Source organism: Chionomys nivalis, chromosome 25 (assembly GCF_950005125.1).
Source record: "Chionomys nivalis chromosome 25, mChiNiv1.1, whole genome shotgun sequence".
Taxonomy (NCBI): Eukaryota; Metazoa; Chordata; class Mammalia; order Rodentia; family Cricetidae; genus Chionomys; species Chionomys nivalis.
The window spans coordinates 37717651-37730906 of record NC_080110.1 but is presented as its reverse complement, the minus strand read 5'-3'; positions in this window follow the sequence as shown (position 1 = coordinate 37730906).

Below are 13256 nucleotides of genomic sequence, written 5' to 3'. Positions count from 1 at the left end.
ATCTGCCCGGGAGAGGGGAGCAAGGTGTCTGTCTCTCAAAGGAGCTGCCCTACATCTGAGCTCACTTCCTCTTCCTCCCAGCATTCTGTTCTGTTTACTCCACCCACCTATGTTCTAACCTATGAGGGCCAAGCAGTTTCTTTATTTTTAACCAATGACCTTCTTCCATCAATCTATTGACAGTTGATGTAGCAGTTGATGATCTATTGGCCTCTGGGGGAAAGAGAATGGGTTTTTTTCATGAGGTGTGGCCCACAGTAGGTTGCTGTAGTTTGGACCCACCCATGACCAAGTTTCCTCTTGTGCATAATTACATTATTGGTGCTGTGTGACTCGGCAGGCTCTCCTGGCATTTCTTCCTGCCTGCTGGCTGTTTGATGACCACCAGAACCCTGTAACCTTCAAACTGGTCACTCTTACAATTAAAGGATCGCCAGAGCCCTCCACCCAACACCAACAGAATCAGCAGTAATGGTAGGCCCCTCCCCCACCTCTCATGTTTTTATGAGTGAGGATTCATCTCTCGACCACGGTTTTTCACCTTCACTTGAAAGATCCAGTACTGGGCAGTCACGGTCTTGGGCTTGGAGCCCTGCCCCCTGCCTTTGTGCTTGATAAACCATATAAGCAGTCTGTGCTCCCTCTCTGGTCTTCCCTTAATCCCTGGGATGCTAGAGATTACAAGCTTTGGATCGTCTCTACCTCACTCATGGAAACTGTGTCCAGCATCCAGATAGTCTGCCAGGGATCTGATAGTTGGAAGTATGTATCTCTGTTCTTTTATCCCTCTTCTCTTTGCTTGTCTATCTGGTTCTGCTCCTAGCATATGATCTAGTAATGCTGACACTCTTTCTCCTGCCTGCCAAAATAGCTTCCCACCACTTCCCACCATGGCTAAGGCTTAGCCTGTCTCCAGGTGGGGTCTTCCTTCTACCTGGGAGCATCTATTCCCCCTCTAAAAGTTCTGTTTCGCTAGGCATCTCATATTTGTGTTCAAAATGTCTTATTCTTCTGTTTGTCCTGTCTCTGTTCCTTCCACACCCTTCCTGCAGCAGCCTGGGGGGGGGGGTGGGCGGCTTGGGATGCTTCCTGTCTGATACATATGTATGAAAGATATGTGTAAATGTTGCCACATTCATGTGTTTTTGAATGTCCCGTATGTTGTCTTGCTAATGGGTTTGTTTAAAATCTGTACAAGTACTCAAGCACATCTGTCAGTATCTTACAACGCATGGGCAGGCACCATCTTGGCTAAAGGCAGGTCAGATGACCTAACTGCCAACTTTACCAAGGGTGACTGCTGCCATTTTGTTTGAGGCTAAAAGAGATACTTCACCACCATCTTGACCAAGGTCAAAGATAGATTAGATGGCCTAGTCCCGATCTTTACTAAGGATGTTCTTTGCCTCATCTGTCAACTTTTACTTATGTCTTTGTCTCTAATTCCCTCTTACACTGACTTTGTTGCATGTGGCATGTTTGTGCAGTGGTGTGTTTTGGCATGTCTGAAGTCGGTGTTCAGGCAGATAGAATGCAGAGCTGTTGTAAAGAATCCTGATTTCAGAGCCCAGGGCTCCATGTGTCCTCAGCTGGCTCACCTGCGGACAGGAGGGAATGTGGAGAGAGCCTGGCCAAGTCATGAGCACTAAATGTAATGATAAAAATAAAATGGCACCATTCCCTGAGTGGCAGCAGCAGGCAATAAGCACAAGGAGCAGTGGGTCCCTGTGTAGTAGGTAAGAGACAGAGATGGATATGCACGCCATGCAGAGTGAGGTTGTATATTTATTTAGTGGGCTATGAAAGGGAACAGGAAAGGGGAGAGAGGGGGGAAGAAGGGGGAGTGAGGAGAGAGAGAGAGGGAGGGAGGGAGAGAGAGAAAAAGAGAGAATCAGAGGGGAGAAGTGGAGAAGGGAGAGAGGCAGAAAAGGAAAGAAGCTCAGGCTGGAAGTGGAAGGAAGATCTACTTGCCTCAGTGAATGAGGGGGGGGGATGGATGGGACTTGTCTCTTAAAGGGACAGGACAGACCTCTCAGCTTGGATCCAGCTCTTCAGGCAGATCCCGTCCGAGTGCCATTGTAGTCCTAATTCAGATACACCCAAGAGACGGAGAGTCCTCAAATTCTCAGAGATCTAGAGACTATGGCATTTAAGATGTTTAATTTAAAAAGGCTTTTCATAGTAAAGAGACATCCTAGCTCCTGGCAGGCACCCCTATTTCCTCCAAAGAATACAGATGGGAACCAAAAGTTCCACCCAGAAGTTGCTTCATAAGTGGCAGCACTAGACACTGAGCTAAACTACCTTTCACCTCAACTGCTGCAAAGACCCTCTTCAGACTGTGGACAAGACAGTGGGAATTGACTACCTCAAAAAGCAGGCTGATTTTCCCATGAGTCCTTACTCCACAGATGTCTGTGGGATCTTCTGGGGCCTTGCAGGCCTACCTCTTAATGCAAGAAGACGGATATTGCCCTCAACAACCATGGAGGACATGGTTTAGATGTCTAGGTAGTCAATCAAGTAAGTCTCTGATATTTTTAATTTCTAATTCAGATAAAAATTTTATTCTTCTCAGGAACTCTGATGCTGTTTGACAACTAATAACTTTGTCAGTTTAACAGCAAGAACCAAGGCTTCAGCTGCCTTCTGAGTTCTCTGTGTAAAGTTCAGGTCACAGGACTCACTCTCTTAGAGTCAATACTAAGTCCAGACACAGTTCATCCTGCTACCAGACTCAAGATAAACTCACAAAATAGATTTCAGTATAATTTCTTATCATCCCTTTGCTTAAATAAAAGGTGGTTTAAGATGCAAAGCTTAAGATGTGAAGACGTAAGAATGCTTCAGGGTCTAAGAAGATGTTTTACAGTGTGCAATGTAAGTTACGAAGGTCTGAGGATAAAAAGCTTAAGTGATGACAAAGGCAAGTGATTTGAGACATTTAAAACAAATGTTCCAGATTTCTCCCTCGTTGTGCTAATATGTTATATTAAGACTCTAAAAGTCTTAATATTAACCAATAAAATTCTAATAAGCTATTAATTTATCTCTGCAGAATACTACCACTATCATAGCCACAAGCTGGAGATTTCAAATTCCCTCTCGCTGCTGCTTAACTATAGACTTCAAAGGTGATTTTCATTGTGCTAAAAACATCTGTCACAGTTTTCTAGATATAAAAAAGAATGTTAATGTTTCCAATAAAAATCATTTCTGGTATGAGTATAATGCCATTTATACAATGTAAATTTCAATACAGACTATAAACAGTAGAAATGTTAATATGTCTAAAACTTTTAACTTTTTGCAAACACAAAAAATTCTTATAAGCTCCAGGAAGTCGGTTTGAGTTCAGATGCATCTTTCTCTCAATTATCAGGCCCTTAGCAGACTAAGCCTTCCCCCCTTTCCTGGTCCTGACAATTATCAAAACCAAAACCAAAACCAAAAAAAAAAAAAAATTCCTAAAATTAACCTTGTTCTCTGCTTTGCCAGCATCTCTCCAGGTCCAAGAGGTACCGGATGGGATTCCACAGAGCCTGGACAGCAGTGAAACAACCCGACACCCCAGGGCGTGGCCACACTTTCTCAGGTTCAAGATTTCAACACCCACAAATCAGCAGGAAGCAATCTTGAGAACCCAGCGCCCCCATCCCCATCCCACCTGCTATCTTCTTTAACTTTCCCACCTTTTACAGTAAGAAAAGGGCTAGAATGTTAGGTTCAGGCATTATGCTGGCCTGTCACCTGGCAAGATGCACTCAGGTAGTACCCTGGTCAGGCCAGGGCCCTATGGTTGCTAAGTCAAAACATTCTGTATGCAGGTGCAAAAGACGCCTTTAAGACACAAGCTCCGCCCCTTCCTAATCTCTTCCATCCCCCACTGTTCTTCTCTCTCTCTCTCTCTCTCTCTCTCTCTCTCTCTCTCTCTCATCTCTATCTCTCTCTTCCCCCACTCCCTTTAGCTCAGTAAAACTCCCCATTTGCCGGGCGGTGGTGGCGCACGCCTTTAATCCCAGCACTTGGAGGCAGGTGGATCTCTGTGAGTTCGAGACCAGCCTGGTCTACAGAGCTAGTTCCAGGACAGGCTCCAAAACCACAGAGAAACCCTGTCTCGAAAAACCAAAAAAAAAAAAAAAAAAAAAGCTCCCCATTTGTCTGCATGGTGTGTCTGTCCCTCACCCGACCTGCGCTCTCACCTGCTGTAGTTTGAACCCACCTACTGCCAAGGTCCCTCCCACGCATAATCATATCACTCGCTCCAGCATGGTCTTACATCATGCCCACATGGGTAGCACTAATTGGACTTAGTCATTTGATCGTTTGTTTTTAAGATAGAGAATAAGATTTTGGAAGGCAGACATGGGGGTAGGGTCCAGGTGAAGTTGCGTGGATTAAATGGAGGGCGGGCTAGGATCAAAACACAATGTATATAGACATGGAATTCTCAAAGAATAAATAAAAATATTTTTAAAAAACAAAGTTGCATACTTTCAACATGGAATGACACAGAAAAGCAATTTCAGACTGGGATGAATAAATCAGAGTATAATAAGTAAAAATAAGACTGAAACCCAACAAGGCGATCACCAAATCCTTCCAGTGTGCGGATCTGGGGTTCAAAACTCAATCACCTGGCCCCAAAGGACTTGGGTAGCCTCAGCCGTCTGATTCTACTGTCTTCAGCAGACGCAGCTTCTCTCGTGAGCTGAGCCCACACTAGGCCTGCAGCTTCCCATGGTGTCCCTCCCATGAGCCTCACATTTCCAACACCCAGGGTCTCCCTGTAAACTCAGGCTTCGTCTTCACAGCTTCAGGAGGTGGGTGGCTACTCAGGGTCTCTTTGCAAGGATTCTGACCCAGCCAAACATTTTTCGACCTCATAAGCTTTCTGAAATCCTAGCACAAGCCTCCATGAAGCCCATCATTCTTTTTACCTTTCTTACCTATAACAGGGAGAGCCTATGGCTGTCACATGATGCTGACTTGTTGAGATGAAGACGACTTTGAAGCAGGAAACCCCTTCACTGGAATTCTCGGATCACTCCTTCAGTTTTCAAGAGTTTATTGTCAGGGTCCCCAGGGCCCGCAGTTCTTTTCCCAAGCAGAAACCCCTGACCTAGATGTGACCAGAAGATTTTGCTCATGTTGGGGGCAGGGAGGTGTTTGAACAAACATATTCCAGCCTGAGACAAGGTAAGGTGCCTAAGGTCTAAAAGGATTGTCGTCTGGGACAAACAGAGCCAGAAAGGCAGGGAACGGCAGAAGGCATAACTCAGGTAGAGGGTCAAAGAAACTGTTTGCTCAAGCTCTGCTTCAAGGCTATCTTTAGTAGCTACGTAAACGACATATAAGGCAGGCGGATCTCTGTGAGTTCGAGACCAGCCTGGTCTACAAGAGCTAGTTCCAGGACAGGCTCCAAAACCACAGAGAAACCCTGTCTTGAAAAACAAAACAAAACAAAACAAACAACAAAAAAAAAAAAAAAACAAAGAGACTGTTTGCTCAAGCTCTGCTTCAAAGCTATCTTTCGTAGCTAGGTAAACGACATACAATCAGCAGCAGGAAAAATGAGAAAAGTGTTCATTTCTGAAGTGACCCAGGGTCCTTTGTTTCTATCTACCATCACCCCCCTTTCAAGGCCCATGGTGCCTATGGCTGTACTGGCCATGGCAATTTGTACTCTCACACATTAGATCCTTCATAGATGGGGTCTTGTCCTCATGGATGGGGTCTTGTCCTCAGGGTCCCTTCCTTGTCTTCAACTCTAAAGATGTTCACACACAGGAAGTTTGTTCCTCTGAGTGCATGTGTACAACAGCCACGTCATGTCCATGGACCAACAGTTCACAACACTCAAACTCCAGTTTTTAAAATATTTTTTTTTAATTTTTAGAAAATTTAAATTTTCCAGTTTAAGCATTTTTTAAAGTTTATTTTATGTGTACGGGTGTTTTGCCTGCCTTCATGTCTGTGAAACACATGGGCGCGTGGTGCCTGCAGAGGTCAGAAGAAACCATTGGATCTTCTAGGACTGTAGTTAACAGTTTGTTGTGAGCCACCATGTAGGTTCTGGGAACTGAGCTCAGGTCCTCTGCAAGAGTCACAAGTGCTCTTGACTACCGAGCCATCTCTCCAGCCCCTAAATTGCAGATTATAAAAATAACTTATTGAGCTGGGCAGTGGTGGCACGTGCCTTTAATCCCAGTACTCAGAGGCAGAGGCAGGTGAATCTCTATGAGTTCAAGGCCAGCCTGGTCTATAAGAGCTAGGACGGGCCTCAAAGCTACAGAGAAACCCTGCTTCAAAAAAAAAAAAAATAGTAATCTTTCATTCTCTATCAATACATATCTCAATAAGAACCATGAGAAATAATCATTGCATAGCTTGAATGCTGTTATCCTGAAATTTTGTCCACAAAGAAGTTAGTGCATTAATTTTAAATTTAACCTCACAGAAATCCTCAGACACAGAAAGAATGAAACTATAGTCTTTGCGAGAATGACATCCTGCCCAGTCCCAGCAGAGTCTTCATCCTCACCCACCGCCCCCCCCCCCACTGCCACCAAAGCTGTTTGATCCAGGCGTTCACTGTCACCATTTCCCTCGGCATGCTCAGCTTCTGAAATCCCACCAGGAAAGCCCATTACACTCTGCTCACAGTAATCTAGCACCTTCCTAACCCACAAACAAACCGTTCCACATTCCCCGGTAACCCGTTCCATCTCACACTTGGTCTTTATTTCCAATATTCTCTATTGTTCTTGTTACTATCTAAACCGAATTCTGGCCAGAATAAATGTAATGTGAGATGGGTTTAATTTGACTTGAAGTTTGAGGGGGACACAGTCTGGTCTGGGGAGGAAGGCAGAGTGATCAGGGGAGGAGTCCAGCTGGCTAGATGGTACCTGCTGTCGGGAAGCAAGGAGAGCCGTGTCTGTGCTCAGCCAACATTCCCCCTTTAGTGCAGTTTAAGTGCAGTCCAGGGAAGGGCACTACTCACATTGTGGGTGGGCATCTTCACCTCATTTAACCTAATGTAGAAAACATCTCACAGACATGCCCAGAGAGTTTCCTCCAAGGTGATTCCAGACTCTGGCATGATGACAGTCAATATAAACCATTCTGCCAACTAACTCGTTTCAGCGGGTTTCAGGAATAATTACTGTACTTTAATACACAGGTTGAGGAATCCGCCCGATTCCATTTTGAAGACAGGAACCATTGTTCTGTAGAGTTAAAAGTGAGTTTCTATTTACTGTAAGAGCTTTGACTTGGTTTTGAGAATACCATGATCCTCCCTGAACCTTCCCTAGTCATGACCATATGATGTTTTCTGAGATATTATTCTGTATTTCCTTACTCCTCTATTATCTCTCTTCTGTAAACCTGCTTGGCAAGCGGGGTGGTGATAACACACACCTTTACTCCCAGCGCTCAGAGGCAGAGGCAGACAGATCTATGTGAGTTTGAAGCCGCTTCATCTTCAAATTGAGTTCCAGGATCGTAAGGGCTATTATACAGAGAAACCATCCCCAAAAAACAAAGCAACAACAACAATAACAAAATCTGCTGTAGATAGAAGTTCCTGTCCCACCTGGTCCCACAGCCATTCAATCTCCAAGAAACACACAGAAGCTTATATGAATTATAAACTGGTTGGCCTATTAGCTCAGGCTTACTATTAAATAGCCATAATTAATTCCTAATTCTTATCTATGTTTAGTCATGTGGCTTGGTACCTTTTCTTAATAAGGCATTTTCATCTTGTTTCTTCTGTGTCTGGCATGCAACTGATTCTGTCTTTCCTCTTGCCAGCGTTTTCCTAGTCTGGTTGCCTCATCTATACTTCCTTCCTGGCTACTGGCCAATCAGCATTTTATTAAACTAATGCGAGTGACAAATCTTTGTTGTGTACAAGAGCATTCTCCCACAGCACTTGCTTTGTAACTACTCATGGTTTTACACTTTAAGAGGGGCCCAAGAGATGGATTTGAGGCTGCACTCTTTAACCTGACTTAGGGGACAGTTGTTGGCCAGCTCTTGGGTGCACCCCAATAAAAATTAAGCTGACTTCAAATATGGCTCACATTGTGGCAATTGTCTTATTTTTACTGGTGTGATTAACAAGGAATTAAATATATGTGCCTTAACAAATTTAGAGAGATACAATTTTAAATGTTTAACAGTGACATGAAATCTGCTGATTGATTGATAAAGGGAATACTTCAAAAATCAGAATTTCTTTTTAATAACGGTCATTAATCTTAGAGATGTCCCAGTTTGGTTGATAAAGCTGTGCTGTGGTGTAAACTCAGTCTAATGCAGACTGCCTGACATGGCTAATATTATGCATTAAGTTTCTGTTACTGTGCTCAAGAGGCTCACTAAACAAAAATACCTCTAACCTGTAAGTAAGCCTTACCCCAGGACAGACACCTTCCAGGAATTCTGGGGGCTATTCTTATAATCTTTAAGAAACTCTTATTTATGCAAGATAATAGTCACAAAAATTCACTTACTCAAGATAATCAAGACATCTGTTTGTTGAATAGAACATAATTTCCTGATGATAGGATGATGTGTGCCTGCACAAGGTAGAACAAGGTTTGCTTTTTGGTTTGCTTGCTTTTTTGTTGCCTTTGTAAGGCCCCAACTAATGTGGCTTCAGCCACATTTGGGAATCCCAATTTCCAAGTCTAGCTCTGGAGCCAGAATCCAAATAAAATCCTCTTCTGTGTGTGTGTGTGTGTGTGTGTGTGTGTGTGTGCGTGTGCACATATATGTGTGTATATGAAACTACAAATATTTTCGGTTCTTCTGGTCCCTTGGACCGGTTTCTCTCCAGGCACTGGGTCCTGCTCACTAGCTCCTGCAGCCACTTATGAAATAACCATTCTGAGACTTAATATTAATTACATACTCTTTGATCTATTAGCTCAGTCTTCTTATTAGCTAACTCTTACATCTTAAATTAACCCTTTTCTTTTATTTTATATTTTACCATGAGGCTCATAGTTTTTTACCTCTTGCTTCTTGGACAGCTACATAGCATCCACCTGACTCCACCTTCCTTCTTCCTGAAGTCAATTTAGTTTTCCCACCTTTCTATATTCTTCCCTGCCATAGGCCAAAGCAGATTCTTTATTAACCAATGGTAATAGAACATGTTAACAGCTTAGATAGATAGATAGATAGATAGATAGATAGATAGATAGATAGATAGATAGACAGACACATACACACTTACACACACACACACACACATATTCATGGTCAGGCTGCTGAATTTCTGAATGACCCTATACCCATAACAGCCACACAAAAGAATCAGTTCTCTCGGGTCTTCCACGGACTCTAGTGAGATCCTGATGTTCAGGCAGCAGATCACAGGGTATAAGCGAAGAGAGATGGGTGGAACTGGGCAGGGTTCAGCCATATCTGGAGCAGCAATCTTACTTAGTTCTTCCATACCGCATTGCCTTATAAACTGTAACTTAAAGAAATGGTTTTAGAGCTAAAACTAAGCTTGGCAATACGGCTGTGGGCAATGAAGAATCAGGGAGGAATCTTAAACAGGAGAACGACAAGATCGGGTTTGCATATTTAAAAATCATTCTGAAAAGAAGATGGATATTTATAAGAAATAAATACCTAAAGCATGTAAGTTTAGAATATGAGTGCATGACTTCTCTGCACTGTGATCTAGTGTTATAGCCTTAGACTCTGAGAAAGGCCCCAAGCTACGTTTCCAGAGTCCCTTGTTCAAGGATCTCCACGTGGGATGATAATTTGACTTCTGGAAAAGTGTCGTTTACTTAGATAATCTCAATTTGTTTCTATGCAAATCAAAAGAGCTCTATTTAATCATGATAGTTACCATTTTTAAGTTTTAAAAATGTGTGTTCATGTGTTTTCATGTGGGCACACACATGTCACAGTGTCTTCGTGAAGGTCAGAGGACAGCCTTGTGTTTTAGTTCTTGCTTCCCTCTGTTTGAGACAAGGTCTCTTCTTCCCCATTGCTGCATCTACCTGGCTATCTTGTCAGTGAGAGTCCATGGATTCTCCTGTCTCCACTTCCCATCTCTCCCTCGGAGCACAGGAATTACAGATACGAGCACCATGTGCTCCTTTAAGTGGGCTCTGGGCATCCAAACACACATCCTCACACTCGTGTGGCAAGTCTCCCCAGTCCAGTACTCTCCTTTGACGTGACTTCTGGATGCTTCAAAAGTAAATGTTTGTCCATAACAAGTAATTTTTTATACAGTACAGCTTTTTTTTTTTAATTTTATAGATTTGCTGTTTTTCGTGGCTTGTTTACTTGTTTGTTCTGGCCTCTTCATGTTGTCAGCTTGTGTTCAACATGGAAGTACTGACTTCAAATCCTGACAAACATCATGATTGCTAGTATTATGTAGATCTCACATGTGCCAGAAAACAGCCTGAACTTATCATGTATGTTAACTCATTCAATCCTTGCAAAACTAAATATGAAACAATCTCTCACTTCATAATTACTGTACTTATTTATAAAATACAGGTGGCATCAGAAGATAACTGCTTCTCTTTCTTCCCACTATGAGCTTAACTAACACTGTCTATGCTTAGACACTTCAGGAAATGGAACAGCAAAAACAACAAAACAAAACAAATATGAATGAGAAATAGCGTGGATGAGAAAGCATGGATGTGGAGATCTTGCTGTCTCACACCATCCATAGGCAAGGCAATCTTCACAGAACATCCAGAACCCGGACATTTCTCAGCACCCATATCCCAACTATTCTGGTTCAGGGAACCAGCATCTCTCACCAGTACCTTGGCGGGTTGTGTTAAAGTCGTGGTGGGTAAGGGACAACACACCATGCAGACGGAGCTTATGTGGAGAGTTTTATTGAGGGAAGGGAAGGGAGTGGTGGAAGGGAAGAGAGAAGGTAGAGAAAGGGAGCACAGAGTGGCCTCGTGGGAAGATAAAAGGGGGTAGAGAGAAAGAGAGAGAGGTGCACAGAGGCAGAGAGTTAGAGAGAGAGAGAACGAGAGAGAGGGATGCAGAGAGAGATTGAGAGAGATGGGTGGAAGACAGGAAGAGGAAGAAAAGAACGGAGTAGGAAGAGTTGTGCCTTTTAAAGAGGCGGGGCCCAGCGCATGTGCACAGAGACCACACAGCAGGCCAGCTATATGTGCAGGGGTGGGGACAGGTGTGCCTGGTGGCTAGCATTTCTCCCTTTTTGTTTATTGATAAAAAGGTGAGGAGTCAGGTGTGGCAGGCTAGGGAAATGAGGATGTTGAGTTCTCAAGACTGCTTCCTGCTGATTCTGGGCATCAAAATCTTGGGGGACCTGAGAAAGCTGGGGTGCTGGCCATGTATTGGCATAGTTGGTTGTTTCACTGCTGTCCAGTCTCTGTGGAACTGTCCAGGTGAAATGGTACTTACCTGGAGTGAATCTGACTTGTTTGCGTGGATCCAAGTGGACTCCCTGATGTTACAAGAGTCCTTTGAGTTTGTGAAAAGATAAACTTTAGACGGATTACCATTCCCACTGTACTGAAATCTACAATGCAGAAAAGGTGGTATACTCACATAGTGGTAGAGTTCTGCCAAGTTAATGGCTTATCAGGATTTTAGCAACTAATGTTAGGACTATGAACTTTTGGAGTCTTAATATAACAGTAGCACAATGAGAGAGAGAATCTGGAACAAGTATCATTCCTTTAAAAATCTCAAATCACTTTCTCTTTATCAGCACTTAAGCCTTTTTATCCTTAGACCTTTATAACTTACATTTACACACCTTAATACACCTTTTTACATTTACACACCTTAATACACCTTCTTAGGTTTACACACCTTCACACACCTTTTTACGTTTACACACCTTCTTAGACCCTGAAATGTTCTTAGCTCCTCAGGCCTTATGCGTTTCTAACTTTACATAAGTGAACCTTAAAGTGTGGCATCACCTTAATCCGAAAGAGACGCAGGTGGTAGTTGCTGAGGGAGGTCACACTCAGGAGACACAGGTGGTTGTTGCTGAGGGTGGTCACACTCAGGAGACACAGGAGGTGGTTGTTGTTGAGAGCAGTCACACTCAGGAGATGCAGGTGGCTGTTGTTGAGGGCAGTCACACTCAGGAGACGCAGGTGGTTGTTGTTGAGGGCAGTCACACTCAGGAGATGTAGGTGGTTGTTGTTGAGGGTGGTCACACTCAGGAGACGCAGGTGGTTGTTGTTGAGGGTGCTCACACTCAAGAGATGCAGCTCGTTGTTGCTGAGGGTGGTCACACTCAGGAGATGCAGGTCGTTGTTGCTGAGGGCAGTCACACTCACTCAGGAGACTCAGGTGGTTGTTGCTGAGGGCAGTCACAGTAAAGGAAGTTCCTTTAAACAAGGAAAGGCAAGCAGCTGCACTGGTTTGTTTTGTACATATATCTCTCTCTTTACTGAGTCTGGTAATGAGGTAAATCAGGTCTAGACTTAGTATTAGCTCTAGACTGAGGCCTGTGACCTGAATTTACAGAGAGCTGAGAAGGCAGCTGCAACCTTGCTGGCTGTTGTAGGCTGACAAGGTTACTAGTCATCAAACATTTCAGAGTTCTGAAAAGGATGAACTTTACCTGAGCTAGCAATTAAAAATGACAGAGGCTTACTTGCTGGATACCGAGACAGCCATTCCTCAGGGTTCTACATGATCACTGAGGGCAGGGGTCTCAGGGAAACATCCATCTTTAGTTGGCAGAGGTCGGCCCGTAAGGCCCCAGAAGATGCCACAGGCTTCTGTGGAGTAAGGACTCGTGGGAGGACCAGCCTACCTTTGTTTAGGCAACTTGTGTCCTGTTGTCCACGGTCTGAAGAGGATCCTTGCAGCAGTTGAGGTGAAAGGCAGGCTCGCTCAGCAGCTAATGCTGCCTCTTTTGAAGCAAGTTTCAGGTGGAGGTTCTTCTGTTCATCCATCTTCTTTGGAGGAAATAGGGGTGCTTCCAGGAGCTGGCATGTCTCTCTATTATGAAAAGCTTTTTAATTAAACATTTTAAATGCCATATTCTGAAGCTCTCTGAGCATTTAAAGATTATCTGTCTATTGGGTATATCTGAGGAGACAAACTTTGTCTTGAGTTACTTGCCTTAAGCCTAACTGTGAAATCATATAGGCTACTAGGTAGGGTTTATCCCTGTAATTAATTGCATCAGTACTTAGCATGACTACAATGACTAGAGAGCTGGATCCAAGTTGAGAGATTATGGGAGAATG